This window comes from Chinchilla lanigera, unplaced genomic scaffold (genome assembly GCF_000276665.1).
Source record: "Chinchilla lanigera isolate Chin_1 unplaced genomic scaffold, ChiLan1.0 scaffold00134, whole genome shotgun sequence".
Classification (NCBI taxonomy): domain Eukaryota; kingdom Metazoa; phylum Chordata; class Mammalia; order Rodentia; family Chinchillidae; genus Chinchilla; species Chinchilla lanigera.
Window position 1 is genome coordinate 3,561,536 of NW_004955535.1, and position 15,389 is coordinate 3,576,924.

Sequence of the window (15,389 nt, forward strand, 5' to 3'; positions counted from 1 at the left end):
CTATAATGTATTTTTTACTTATCAAAGCAAGTTGTTACGTGATACTTTTACCTTTCTCCTGATTGAAGAAAATACATTAAAACGGTTTATCTACCTCCTGGCACTCATGCTGCTGTTGTCCTGTAATTTAATCTGCTCTCTATATTTTAATCTCCACAAGACTTTTAAAAATTAATTTTATTGGTACATTTTAGATTTATATAATGATCGCATTCATCATAGGGACTTTTACCTGTACATGATACATCTTGATTCTTTTTTTTTCTGTTCCTCTCCCCTCCCTTCAACCTCTCTTTCCCTTGTTATTTACAAGTTTTGTTTCCATTTTTTCCTTCTGTTCTCTGTTTTTTCCTTTCCCTTCTTTCCTTTCTCCCTCCCTACTCCCTAGTTCCCCTTCCCATTTGAACATTTTCTTCCTATTTCACAATATCTATTATACATTTTGGTCCTTGTTTACACTTTCGGTTACTCATATCAGAGAAACTATGGGATATTGGAACATGTGTGTCTGATTTATTTCACTTAATAAGAGTATGGTCTCAAGATGCATCCATTTACCTAGAAATGCCTCGAGTTTATCCTTGTTTAAGGCAGAACAGTACTCCATTGTATAAAGAAACCACATCTTTATCTATTCTCTGGTTGTCAGTGTTCCTTTAAATTTTTTTCACATGCTTGTTTACACTTTCATGGTTCTTCTCCATTCCTCTCTGCATCTGAGACATTCTGTTTTGGGTTAGTTCTCTTTTGCCTTTAGATTTCTTGATGAGTGTCCACTGGATGTAAACTCTGTTTTTATTTGTATTTAAGTTACATTCTTGAAGGATATTTTTTGTCCACTGCACTACTGGGTTGGCAGTATTTTCTCCTTGAAGATACATAATCTTTGAGCTTTTATTTTTCTTGTTGCGAATTAATCTATCAGTTTACCTTTTTAATTCCTTGAAAGTAATATTTTACTCCCTGAGAATGCTTTTGAATTCCCTTTGTTGATTTTCAGCTAGGTGTTAATTGAGAATGTTGTTGATGGTTTGACATCTTACATCATTTTTGGAAAATTTTCAGACATGCAAATATTGTCTCTGCCCCATTTTGTGTCTCTTTTCCTTTTGGGATTCCAATTAATGGTTGGATATTAGACCATTTCATTGGTTCACTGTCTCCACTGCCTCTATCAGCTGTTAAATCTGTTTTATCAGTTAATTTTAATTTTTGCATTTTTAGTAACAGAATTAGTCTATTCCTTTTAAAAACCTGTATGTGCTGTATAACAATGTTTCTGTCTTTAATGGACTGCATATATGATGGAGGTCCCATAAGATTATATTACCTAGTGATGCCACAGCCCTCTTACTTTGCACACTCTCTGATGTTTGCACGCTGATGTGTTTCTAAGCACATAACCTTAGAATTGAGTGATGCACACCTGTACTTTATCACTTTTTATGGTTTCTAGTTTGTTGCTGAGATTTTTTAAGTTTGGCTTTTTGCTTCTTGAACATGGTGACCATAATGTAAGACCTATGCCTGATAATTCCAATACTTGGAGTCCCTGTGAACCTGTTTTTGTTGTTACCATGGCTTTTGGTCTCCTTGTATGCCTAGTTTTCTTTAATTGTATGCTATTTGCAAAATCATTTGATAAATTGTTTGAGACCAAAGATTAAGTATTTCACAAAGGAGAGAGAGGGAGAGACGAAGAGAGGGAGATAGGTATGTGTGTTCTGCTTGAGAGAATCCAAGATTACTTAAATCTCAGCTTTTGAGATTTTCTTGGGTGAACTAGATGACTCAAGGCCGTGTTATATTCAGTATGTGGAGTAATTTCTGGTTTACCCCAATTTCTAAGATGCAACCCTTCAGGGTCCCAATCTGAAGGTGAAGAAAGAGGCTTTTTTCCTTTTTGCCCCTTTTGTTTATTAGGCTATCACATGACTTAAACTCTAGCTGCTTCTTCCGGATTGCTGGACTCACTTTTCCGAATTCCTGTCCCTTAGTGGATCTCAAAACACTGTCCTGTGAGCTCTTTGACCTGTTCAGGACCGACATTTCTTCTGTTTTGCCCAACTGTATTACTGGTCTTCAGTAAGAGTTAATTTAAATTGCCAAATGTTCTATAACACAGTAAGAGTGGCTTCTTGTCGGGTCTTCACAGGCAGAATTTACTTACAAATACCAGTGACTTGGTCACTTTTATCTAAACTTTAGACTTATTCCCTAGTTCTGTGTAAACTTTGTTTTAAATCTCTGTACTCATTTAGATTATTATGTGTATTTTTTAATTAAAAGCTTATTCTTTCTCTTTCTCTCCCTCTCTCTCCCCTCCCTTCCTCCTTCTGTCTGTATAAGCATAAGTGGGAAGAAATTGCTCAAAAGGATAAAAGGAACTAGGATGGGTGAAAGGAGAAAAGACAGTATGGAAAAGGGAAAAATGCAAGTCAGTGACACTATTAGTGTCTCTTAGTTCATTAAAAAGGCAGGTTTGTGCTAGTATTGATTGGAGAAATTTGTATGCCCATATCCTGTACCCTGAGCAACTGCTTTAAAGATAACAACATGTAATGTATTAGCTCATGTTATTCTCCTATTATTTTGTTAGGAAATTTTGTTTTACCTTTTTTTCCATTAAATAAAAAGTAAGTAAATTATTTCTTGACTACTTGGCAACACTGAGTCTCTTCTGCCTTGGCCAATTTCTACACTTGACAGTGGATGATTTTATCATGTTTAGATTTCAGCTAAGCATAGTGTTCATGACTCTGAGAATATGAAATCTCACTTAATTGCTATTTAAATTTATATACATATTACCAAATTGTTTCCCTTTCATAGAAAACGATACTTTCCTAGTTACTCTTTTACCATCACAACTTGTGTCTCAGTGTACCTGTCTCAGTGTACCTCTGTGTGGATATATCTGTTCTTTGAAAATAGAAAAAAGAGGCTGGTATGAGATTGTGAAGTTTGCCACCATATGAGTCTCAACCTAATGAATAAATGTGTTGCATTGCCAATTTATTAACTTTTTCTTCTATGTAAATGAATTCCCATGGCAGACTTTGAGGTAACTGTGGGATAATTAGGTCTGGTATTAAGGAGAGGATTAGGAAACAAGGTCTAGGAGAAGTTAAGTAATTTGCCTGTGATCCCACACCTGGTGGATAATGTGTGTTGTCTATTATTATAGCACATTTTATTTCAGTTATTATGGCTTATAGGTGTTTGCTGACTTCCAGTTTTGTCACTTTATGCTTTCTTCTTTCTGTAAACCATGTATCATGACTCAGTGACTCATATGCTAAGGATAGAAGCAACTGGGAGATTGTCCTTCATTTGCCATCCTCATTGCCCCCCACCTCACCCCATTTCTAGAATATGATCCCACTGGCTCTGAAATCTGCAACTGTGCCCTGTGGGAAAGCTTGACGTGTCACTGGTCCTCTCACCCCCCATGTGCAGTCCCTTTTCCTCTTTACATGTGCCTCTGTTTTTGCAGTTCTAAGAAAGTTGCTTCCTTCCTTTGCTCTTTGTTGTCACTCTTATGATTAAACTCAAACTTCGCTACTCTTCCAGTTCCCTGGATATCATCTGTAAGGCTTCCTTATTTTGCTTCATCCAATGCTCCCAGTGAAATTTTAGCAAAAATCTTGTTTGTTTTATCCTTTTCGGTCCTAGGGAGGGCAAAAGCTAACCTGCCTCAGTCTCCTTTCCCAGCTATAAAGTCAGTGCTCTGGTGCTTGTGGTGCCTCTGCTTCTGAGTGTTCCATGTATCTTGTTCTCAACATCCTTGCTACTACTCCCTTTGAACAGTTACCTTACTCTTACATTAGACTTGTGAAAATAAATGGGGCTGTTTATTTGTAGCATTTTCAGTCATGTGTTCAGGCACTGTGTGTTTTAGGGTATGAAGATACTGCCTCCTCAAATTTAGGATTACTCCATTTTCACCTGAGAACTATTTTTTGTTTATTCCTATCTAAAGAATCTTTTCTGGAAGGTTCATACATTAGGTTTCTCCCTTGTCCCACTCATGAATCTGTTTTGCTTTAACATGTTGATAGAACTGTTTGTTGACTGACGTGAAAATCTTTTGAATTTCCTCATTGAAGACATTTGCATTTTCCATTTATTTATTTTTTATTTTTCAGACAGCGTCTCGCTAAGTCAGGCTGGTCTTGAACTCACTGTGTAGTCCAGTTTGGCCTGGAACTCAAAGCAATCCTCCTGCCTCAACTTCCCGAGTGCTGGGATTATAGGCATGTGCCACCATGCCCCGAAATGTCTTTTTATTTTCTAAGCCTCTGTCTTTTCTGTTGTTGACTTTGTTTTTGTTCAGTACTTGTTTTACCGAACCCATATTTCCTTTCTTACAACTTCATTCTCATCACAATACAGAGTATACATTTTTACCAGTTCAAGAGAAGCTTCAGGATTGGATATGGGCGTCATACTTCTGTCTTTATCACTTTCGTTCTAATGTGCTAGGGATGGAACCCAGGACATTGTGCTGCTAGGCAAATGCTCTACTCTTGAGGTCAGCCTTTCTAGCTGCTTTTGTTTTACTGTCTGTGCCAAATAATTAACCTTTAAAGTATTATTTTTAATATATTACCTTTTTCTTCTTAAAGTCAACTCCTAGTTGATATTATTTGGTTTGTTGTTTGTTTGTTTATTGGTACTTGGGATTAAACCCCAGGGCCTTTGCACTGAGCAACATCCTAGTTCTTTTTCAGTTTTTATTTTGAGGCAGGGTCTTGTTAAGTCACTCATTTGCCCAAACAGGGCTCAAACTTGTGGTCCTCCTGCCTCAGCCTCCCAGCGTGCTGGGATTATAGGCTTGTATCACCATTCCTGGCAGATACTTTATTTTTAATTTTATTTGTGAGCATCTGCAACCATATACAAATAAAAAATTCAGTGAACTTCTAATGGATGCCATAGTATTAGCATTTTACCATACTCATTTCATCTCTCTTGTCATATTTTTCCAAGAATTTAAACCATACCTAAAGCATAGTTGACCCCTAAAGTAACATGCCTCTAAAACAGTACACTTTCTTACATAACTACCATGTCATTATAGACAACATACCTAATAATAATTCCTTAATAGCATAGATAATACTTAGTCCATGCTTAATTTTCTTAAGTTTTTCTCAATTTACTTGTACTATTTAAAAGCCCCTTTTGCCCTTATTCATGCACAGAATGTCCTTTTTTCCTCTGTCTGTCTGTCTGTTTTGTTTTTCTTTTTGCTGTTTGAGACAGGGCCTTGCTCTGCAGTTTAGTCTGGCCTTAAACTCACAAAGTAGACTAGGTGGGCCTCAAACATATGGAGATCCATCTATCTCAGCCTCCATAGCACTGGGGTTACAGGTGTTTGCCACCACGCCTGGCTTCTTTGTATTTCATAAGGGCTGGACATTAGATTTATAGACGCAGTTAGGTTCAAATTATATTTTTTGGAGGGGTGAGCAAAAGTTCTTGCTGTCGCTTCATATTACATCACAGCTGGAAGCACATGATGTCGGTCGGTTCACTGTAAGTGTTTCTGTGATTCATTAGAAGGTTGTGGTGGACAGCTGGATATTTTCATGAAGCCCACCTTTTTACCCAGTGCTTTTGTCATCCATTGATTATTAGTATGTGATATATTATTTATTTATTTAAATGTTGCAAAATTATAATTTTTCTAATTTGGTCACTTATGCCATCAGCTGAAATTTTTGTATATGGAAGAACTTTTTCCTCATTTACTAGCGCTGTTTGGGTAAGCTGTAATATCTAGCTGGTTCTTGAGTTTTAAAACTCCTCTAATTGAGCTGAAGACTATGCCTTTCTCTTTAACAAATACTTTTATTATTTAATTAAGGTTTATGATAATATAATTTTCTTTTTGTTGAAGTTCAAGTCATTCTTGAATAGTGGGTTAGTGATTTCATGGGCTAGAGTATTGCTTGGGTCTCTGAGTCCTGAATAAACTGTTCTGATTCTCTTAAAGAGGCATAGGGTGGCAGAGAAAGCAGGAAGACTGTATACCTCTTTCCCTACTGCACTGTTGCTGTGAGGGTGTGGCGTTTGCGTGAGGTGTGGGAACTTAAAAAGTCCTCTCCTTCACCAGAGACTAAATATTCTCATTATGGAGTCATTTAAATTTTAAAGACCTATGGCCCTTAAAAGGGCCCCAGCACAGTTTTGTAATCAAACTCATTACATTTTAATGACCAGTATATCTTGGGAAGCTGCAGGAACCCCTGATGATCTGTAACTACAGCTCCTCTTGCTAGCTTTTTCTGAAGCCAGAATCTCTGCAAAGCTTTTTGTGCCCTCTGTCCTTTGGAGCTCTGCCTTAGGCTAGAGGTGCTGGAGTGGGGAGTGTGGTGGCTCTGACAGCCAGGAGAACTTTCTCTTAGCATTGATAGAACATAAAGTTCATTCATTGACATTTCATTTAGTGAAATGACTGCTTGCATTTTCATGACCTTTTATTTGTATGCTACATCACTTTCTCATGCTGTCATCTTTAAAGTTTTCAGTTTGAATCTTACCTTTTTGGCCTTCGTTTTTTTTTTTTTTTAGGACAGTATCTTCAACCTTCAAGTTGTCACAGTGAATTGTAGTGTGTCAGACTACACAGGGTGTCTCAGTTGAAATTTCAATTGAAAAATTGGAGGTAAGGAGAGTATGTATATCTTTTAAAAATGACTGTATCACTGTTAACATGTTTTATGTTTATAACCCTTTCCATATGTGATTCCCTATCCTTTGTGCACTCAAGAACAAGGGTTTTTTAAAAAAGATGTTCAGGGAATTCATGTGTTTAGATCAGGACAGAAACAGCTACCGTTGGCAGCAGTAAAAAGCACAATTTCTTCGAACAGTTAATTTGCTTTTAGAAGCTTCATCAGCACTGGAGGGATAATGTGGCAGTTGATTTTGAATAAAAGGGGCCAGTCTTGCCCAAGGCCTAGATCCCCATTGGTGGTAGCTGGTGGAGCTCGGAAAACCTGTCCCAGAAAATACCTAGATATGTGTGGACATCCAGATCTTCGAGCTTCCTAGTCTTTATTGTAATTTTTAAATTCTCAAATCTGTGTTCCAGAACTGACTTGAACAGGTGGTAAATTTAGTATTACTATGAAAAAATAAGGATATCTTTTTTTAAAATAGTATTATAGCTATGATTGCTGCTTTGAGCGACTGGATAGATCTGTATCAAGAAAGACTATGTAATAATAACAGTTTTGATTTCTAGATAGTTTTTCTTACTATCTTATGAAAATATTCCTGCTCATTTTAACACCTGTTTCCTAGTATAATAATATACATGGGATGGGTTGTGAATTAAACACGGGACAAGATGTTATGAGGCCTGTTTAATCATTTTGTCTTTTTAACAGGTTTTCAGACCTCTCTAGCCTCCAGTTATCTTTTTGTGTAAAATAAGTTTGTATTGGGGTTGGGCTCAGGCTTTCTCAGTGTCAGCACTATTGACACCTTGAGCCAGATGATTCTTTGTCAGGTGCTGTCCTATGCACTGTGGGAAGTCTATCCCTGACCATATGAAGTCTATCTGCTCACCAGATGTCAATAGCACCCCTCTCCAGGGTGACAACCAAAAGTTCCAGATACACAGAGCCAAATTGCCCCAAATTGAGAACCACTGGGTTAGATGACGTGTTACGCTTCCTTCCACCTTTGTAATTCTATTTTTATTTGAAACAAGCCCAAACGTATTCTTTGCAGTCTGTCTTAGATTTTATGTTTTCCATGAAGTTTTCCTTACCTCTCTCTTTTTGTCCTACTGTAATTGTTTCTTTTTCTGACTACATATAATAGAGTTTAACTGCACGCTATTGTAATTGCCAGTGTATTTCTCACTTTAAGTGCATGGGCCTTCTGTATCTCTAAGTTCAGATTTTATTAAATGAATGAACAGTGGATTTAGGAATATCATCAGCTTAGAAATTGGGAAATCATATTAAGTGGCATTTTTGTTAATCTTTCAAACCTTATTGTTACAAAATTTCAATGGAACATGAGTTTCTGAGTTAATGAGACCAATTCCTCATTTTAAAAATATTTTAGACATATTAGCAGACAAGAGCCTCCTGTATGTATGTGAAAGAGCTACATGAACATAGCAGGGGCATTTGAGGAAAATCCACACAAAATTCATATCACGAAGAATTAAGCTTTTTTAGTGTTTGACAGGTTTTTCAAATAATTCCATTTTTATTAATCAATTAAGCTTTCTTTTTACGATCAGAAAAGTAAACAGGAAAGGTAATAAATATTTTTCTTACATAACCTAAAATACCTCACAGTATTCTAAATCAGTGTTTCTTAAGTAACCCAGAATAAGAAATACATTTCAATTATGATCTAGTACATATGCATATACCTGAAACATTTTTTTGGATTAGTATTTATTATTACTACATATGAAACACTTTGGTGTTTTTTAAAAACACTATTAAGCAATAAAATGTGGAGAAGATCCATTTCTGGCATATGTAACTACTAGGTTGTACAAGCTTTGGTTTTTTTTTGTCTCTTTGAGACAGGGTCTCGCTATGGAGTTCAGGCTGGCCTTGAACTCACTTTGTAGCCCAGGCTAGTCTCAAACTCACAGTGATCCTCCTGCCTCAGCCTCCTGAGTGCTGGGATTACAGGCGTGCACCAACACACCTGGCTAGCTTTGTTTTTAAATAATGACACATAGGCATTGATCCAGCAAAGATTTTTGGAACACTTCAACCAGGGCAAATTAGATTTCCAGTTATTTTAAAGTCTTATATTTTGTCATTTATACTGATTTAGTATGTATAAGGCACTTGTTTATTTCTTGTCCTTAAGATTTATATTCATAAAACCGAGAATAAAAAATTAACAGGTACTGTAAGTGGTAATAAACACACAGTAACTTTTATAGGCAGAAAGCGAGAAAGCTGTACTGATTGAAGTTCCTTGTAGAAGGTTAACATGATTGGGGTAGATTTTACATTGTCCTATCAGACAGTGGAAAAACTATTACCTACGGTAGAAATAGCATTCAAGAAAGTACACAATATTTCCTGCTCATACTTGTTCATTTTTCGGACAGTATTGTAGAAGTAACTGAGAAATTAAAGAAGAAAAAGTATGGTAAAGTGCTGAAAATATATGCTATAAATAGAGTATGTTATTTTAGCTCTACTGTGCTTGTAAAATGCAGTTTATTGAGATTAATTAGAAACTTATATGATGATGGCTCTGGTATAAACCAGTATTTGCCCTAAATTATAATATTAATATTGAACTACTAGGTTTATTGCGAATGCATATTGCAGATAATCTCTAAATGATTGAAAGAGTGCTCATCTATCAAAATAAGTGAATAAGGTTACTATTCTATGTATACATTTCTCTTCATGGAATAGCAGTGGTTTGTAGAGTAGTCAGCATTTTTTAAAAAATGTTATATACTATTTCAGCTATGCAATTAAAAATGACGTGCCTATGTCACAGGCTGAGGCTTAATCCTTTTTTTTCTAAATAGAATGAGAAGTACAGGATGGTAAGTTACAGCCAGGTAAACCACAAAAACCTTAAGAAAATATGCAGTGGACTACATTTTTGTCTGTTTGAGCTGTGGCTTCTTTCTGTAGAATAATGTAGAATTTAATTACCATCTTAGCCTGTTACTTTCTCATCACTGATACACAGTACTCAATACCCATAATTTAAAGGAGGAGGCGTCTATTTTGGCTTATAATTTCAGAGGTGTCAGCCTATGTGTGGTCTTCCAGTTCCAAGGGGCAGTCAGCATGGTGGAGGAATCTGGCAGAGGAAAGCTGCTCACGTCATGTCAGCCAGGAAGCAGAGATAACAACAGGCAGAGCCAGGGAAGGACATGTGTCATACCCCCTGTGAATCGCCTCTTACAGTCAGGCCCCACCTCGCTACAGCACACTCCGCCCACTGAGCTCACCAGTGGATGAATCCACAGATGAGTATTGCACCCCCATGATGCAGTCACCTTCCAAAAGCTCTGCCTCTAAGCACATGAGAATTTGGGATTGCATTCTGGATCCAAACCACAACAGTGGCAATGGAAGTTCCTTTTGATCTAGAAGAAAAGAAGATTCAGCTAGAGCTACCTTCCATAAAAATGTGGTCTAGCATCCTGTCTGCTGTTACTTTAGGGCACTGGAAGTCAAATGGAGTATGTCATTTTCCATTCTCTTTTCATTTTTCTCAGATTTCTAGACTACTGAAAGAAGATGGTTTCAGAGCTGGTGATACGAACAAAGAAACTTTGTGCCAGGGCTCATAGACATACTGAGGTGGTTTTTCCTCCCTAATCTTAAGTAGACTTTATTTTTTAAGAACAGTTTTAATTTTACAGAAAAATTGAGACTACAGTACTTAGAGTCTCCATATATCCTGCACTCAGCTTCCTGTCTTATTGTTTATATTAGCATGCTATCTTTGAATCATTATAATTAATTGAAAGTCCTTATTTTTTCAGATGTCCTTATTTTTTAACCTACTGTATTTTTTTCTGTTTCAGGATTCCACTCAGGAAATTGTATCACGTTTGGTTGTTACATCCCCTTAGTCTTCTCCTGGCTGTGACAATTTCTCAGACTTCCCTTGTTTTTGATGACCTTGACAGTTTTGAGGCGTACTCATCAGGTATTTTATAGAATATATCTTGATTGGAATTTATCAGATGCTTTTCTCAGGGTTAGACTAGAGTTATGGATTTTTGAGGGGAAGACCACAAAGAGAAAGTGCCATCATATCCAGAGTACGTACATCAACATGACTTAATCACTTGGCTGACAAAGTGTTTGCCAGGTTTCTCTTCTGTAAAGCTAATCTTTCTAAAAATCCCTTTCTATATTGTACTGTTTGGAAAAAAGTCACTATGTGTACTTTGCACTTAAAGAGTGGGAAGATAAGCTTTTGCTTAGTGTAAATGATCTGGATAAATTATTTGGAGTTCTTTGGCATGGGAGATTTGTCCTCTCCCACCCTCCATTTATTTAACCATTATAGTGGTACCTCTATTCATGAGCTTAATTCGTTCTACAGTTTTGGTCACAAACCAAATTGGATGAGAACTGAATCATATTTCCCCATAAGATCAACATTGAATCAAACCACTGAATTTGACTCAGTTCTTGTTCAATTTGGTTTGTAACCAGAATCGTGGAAAGAATTAAGTTCATGAAGCAAGATATCACTGGATTTTATATCATTTCAGACTTGTGAATATTTATTTTATACTTTGGGAGTCATAGTGTATTTATTTTGGTGTTCCAGTTTTTCCAGCTTTTGTCATCAGAAACTGTTGTGGTGGCTACCATGTGGTTTTGGTGTGTCCCTGTTGTCATGTATAAATGTAGATGACATTATTACTTCTCATGAGATTATTTTGGGTACTTAGCACAGTGCCTAATACATAGATATGATTCTGTAAATACCTGAAATCAAAACCTCCAGAGCAACAAAAAAATGAAAGTTCCAAAACTTTATACTTGTATACATAATTGCTTTTGTTGAACAGTTATTACTGTACCAGACTAATCAGAAATAATTCTCTCATTTTTTAATCTTAAAAGCTCTGTCAGGACAGTGCATACTTTTCTTCAAACCCTGGACATGCTCACCTCATCAGTCTTAATATGTTAGCAGTGGTTGTCAGCTGAGATTACTGCCTCTCTAGGGACTGCTTGGTGCTATTTGGATTTCATGGTGGGGGAAAGGGCAGGATGCTAAATACCTTTCCTGTTTTGGGACATTGTTATATAACCAAGAATTGTTCTTAAAAGTAGAGTAACCTGATATTTAGCATAGTATATTTATTTACTTTTTTTTTTTTTTTTTTTTTTTGTTTTTCTCCGGTACCGGGAACCAAACTCACGACCTTGTGCTTGCCAGGCAGGCGCTTTTGCCGCTGAGCTAAATCCCCAGCCCCTTATTTTTGTTTTTTTGAGATAGGGTCTTACGATGTAGTTCGGACTGGCCTTGAACTCACTATGTAGCCTAGGCTGGCCTAAAACTTGTGATACTCCTGCCTCAGCCTCTCAAGTGCTGGGATTACAGACGTGTCACCATGCCTAGCAGCACAGTATCTTTCAGCCTCTCTGAAGAACACATTTATGGTATCACAAGTCCATCAGGTATGTAAATGAGTGAGGCAAGGCCAGACCTCAATATCGGGGATCCCGATGGAGTGTATGAAGTAGGCAGACTGAACCAGATTTGGCTTTTCTAAAAAGGGAGTATAACTTTAGCTTCAGCAAGCTGTTACCTACAGTTGCTAGACATTCTCATTGTTCAATGAAAAGCTCAATATCTGAAGTTCTATGTGAAGTCTTCCAATTTTGCAGTGTATTTCACTTATTTTTAAAAGCTCTGCCAAAGCTAAACTAGGGCTCTGTAGGCTAGATTTTGCCCACAGACCATTGGTTTGCAACGTCTGATATAATTATTTTAGGAAATGAGCTAAAATTCTGGCAGAGGTAAAACAGTTGGAGCCATAATGGCACCAATCCTGTGTATTTGCTGAGCTCAGAAAAGGCTGTGGAAACAAAGCACTTAAATGTCCACTTCATTTTTTAGAGTATGGATGGTTGTGGCATCTGAGGCGAGGTCTAGGGGAGCTTCCTCTCTGATTGGAAGGAGGAATTTTTGGGGAAGAAGTCCTAGCAGCTGTTTTTTTTCCTCTTTTTTGTAAATTTTATTTTAAAGAGAAAAGAACAAAAAGACAAAAACCAAGCAACACAAAAACAATAAAAATGATACAGAATTTCAAAACAAGATGATAGGAAATTAACAATGGTTGTTGTATTACATATTGTTATTTTCAAAGTTAGGAGCTGCTTTTTTAAGAACAGACTCAACTCCACTGTTTCTGGTGGTGCCAGTACTCCTGAATTGGAAGTGAATGCACAGCTAAAGGAAGCTCCCAGGATGCTACTGCTAAGCATAGCATCTGGGCCCCGGCCCTTAACGTGCATTCAGAAATTAGGAATCCAGAAAGAAAGAAAGAGGGAAGGAAGGAGGAAAATACACACATACACACATACACACAAGCTAACTAAGATAATTGTATTACTGGTTTCTGTTGGTTTATTTAAAGGAACAGTTAATGCTTAATTTTTTTTTTCACCTTGACCAATTTTACATGTTTCTATCTGGTAATATGAGCAACTGCTTTGAGGATAACAATATGCAATATAACAACAATTGTTGAATACCTATTATCTTGTTTTTTGAAATTCTATATGGTCTCAAATTTTTTTTATTGTTATTTAATTATTTTTTATTCTCTTTAAAATAAATTAGGAATCCCCCCCAAAGCTGACAGGTAGTAAAGGTTCAACACTGAGAATCCCCCAGTTCATGTGCCAAAGCTGTAATATGATAAGATACTAAATAGCAGTGTTTTCATTTTAGTTGCTTTCTCTGGACCTAAAACAAATATACAGTACTATAAAATTTTTTAAAGGAAGCTGACATGGCCCATAACACCAATTTTGGCATAAGGCACATTATTGTGGGAGTATACTACCCACATTTACTCTTTAGAATATTTCTATTGATGAATTATAAAATTAATGAGTTTTATTATATAAAACAATGAGCACTTGACAGGAAAATATTATAAAAAAGCAGCAAAATGTTTAACATTGATTGGTTTTGATGTACATAGTCTAAAAGAACAAATTTCTATATGAACTACAGTGAAAATACCAGTAGAATTCTTAAAAAAATCTTTACTTCAATTATCATACCTGGACCGGGGATGTAGCTCAGTGGCATAAGCGTTTGCCTGGCAAGCCTGAGGTCATGAGTTCGATTCCCGATACCAAAAAAAAAAAAATTATCACACCTAAGGCACATGTGTTTTGCTTTCCTGGCCTTTTAGTAGGACATACTTGACATCTTGCTGTTTTGTCAGGAGGTTCTTATACTATACAGTGTGCAGTTAACAGGAATGTAAAATATCAATAAAGTATTCTTCATATGTACGTGCATTTAGAGTAAACATCAACATTTTCCTATCAGCTGTGTACTTGTTACAAAACCTAAAAGATAACACCAGAAATGAATTCCTATATGAACTACGATGAAAATACCAATAGAACTCTACAAAAAATAATCTTTGCTTCAGTTATCACACCCAAGGCAATCTTTATACCTGACAACTGCATGCTCCATGCACATCTCACTTACACTGACAGGACGTATGTTTAGCTTTCCTTTCCTATGTTGCAGGTCATTCTTGGCACCTCTCTTTCTGTTTTGTCAGGAGCTTCGTACTAATTTGTACAGTGTGCACTTAGCAGGAAAATGAGATATTAATAAAATAAAATATCAAGTATGTAATGAGTAGTTAGCATAGACAAAAATATTTTCACATTGGCTGTTTACTTACAAAACCTAGAAGATAACATCAGAAATAAAAAGACTTATGTGAACTACAATGCAAATACAAACAAAAGTCCACCACAGAAATAATCTTTGCTTCAACTCAAGGCAGGCTTCATATATGAAAACTGCATGTCCCATATACAAGTATCACTTACACTGATAGCACTTACGGGTTGTTTTCCTGTAGGGCACAGTTGCCATCTTTTTGATTTTCCTGTGGTCATAGTAGATCTTTGGAATGCTGTGCCTACCTGTTCACCTGTCAGCTCACCAGAGTAGTCCACAATTGGTTTTGCATAGTTCCCTGGGCAGAAACATTTTGTTCTTTTCTCTGCTGTAAACCATCTCTTACGAGTTCCAGTTCCAGTCCTCTAAGAAAATTTCTCCGTGATGTTTTGCGCTTGTTATTTTCTTTGTGAACTATCAAACTGTGTATACTGCACATGTTTAGGATCAAGTAAAACACAATCATTGGCCAATGCTTTGTGTTTCAAGTGACATCGTAATTACTGCATAACTCATCAACAACATCTCCTCCGCCTTTGGTTTTGTTGTAGAGAGTTTCCATCTCAGGCTTCTGTTTTGTCAAGGTTTCCCTGTCAATATTTCCATCATGGTGCAACATTGACATCAGCAGTACCAGTTTGTTTTTATTTTTGGTTTTTGCCATATACAACCCCAATGTTACATCTTTCTGAAACCCAAAGATTATACTGTAAAATTCTCTGTTTTGAAATTGCAACATTTCATTTCAAATCTCTGCTTTGCTCCTGGGTACAGTTCCTACACTGGTCAGTTTGTGCTGTTACCAGTGTAACATCAACTAGAAACTGGTAAAGCAATTGTTGAATATTACATTCCGATTATTTTGGGAGATAGGAGCAATGACTCTGTTCACAACATCATTTGGTTTGTTACTATTCAAATAAGGACCTGATGGCCAAGCTCCAGAATAAATT

The 15,389-nt window shown here is 36.6% G+C and overlaps 1 protein-coding gene across 9 annotated transcripts in view; it reads left to right on the forward strand.

Moving 5' to 3' along the window:
• Positions 1–15,389, forward strand: part of Tab3 (TGF-beta activated kinase 1/MAP3K7 binding protein 3) — a 65,150-nt gene that overhangs the window by 13,980 nt on the left and 35,781 nt on the right. For all 9 annotated transcript variants that reach the window (XM_013507713.1, XM_013507712.1, XM_005410493.2 and 6 more), the window contains 2 exons: positions 6,580–6,673; positions 10,556–10,680. The gene's annotated coding sequence lies outside the window, so the exon portion shown is untranslated. The remainder of the gene's footprint in view (positions 1–6,579; positions 6,674–10,555; positions 10,681–15,389) is intronic.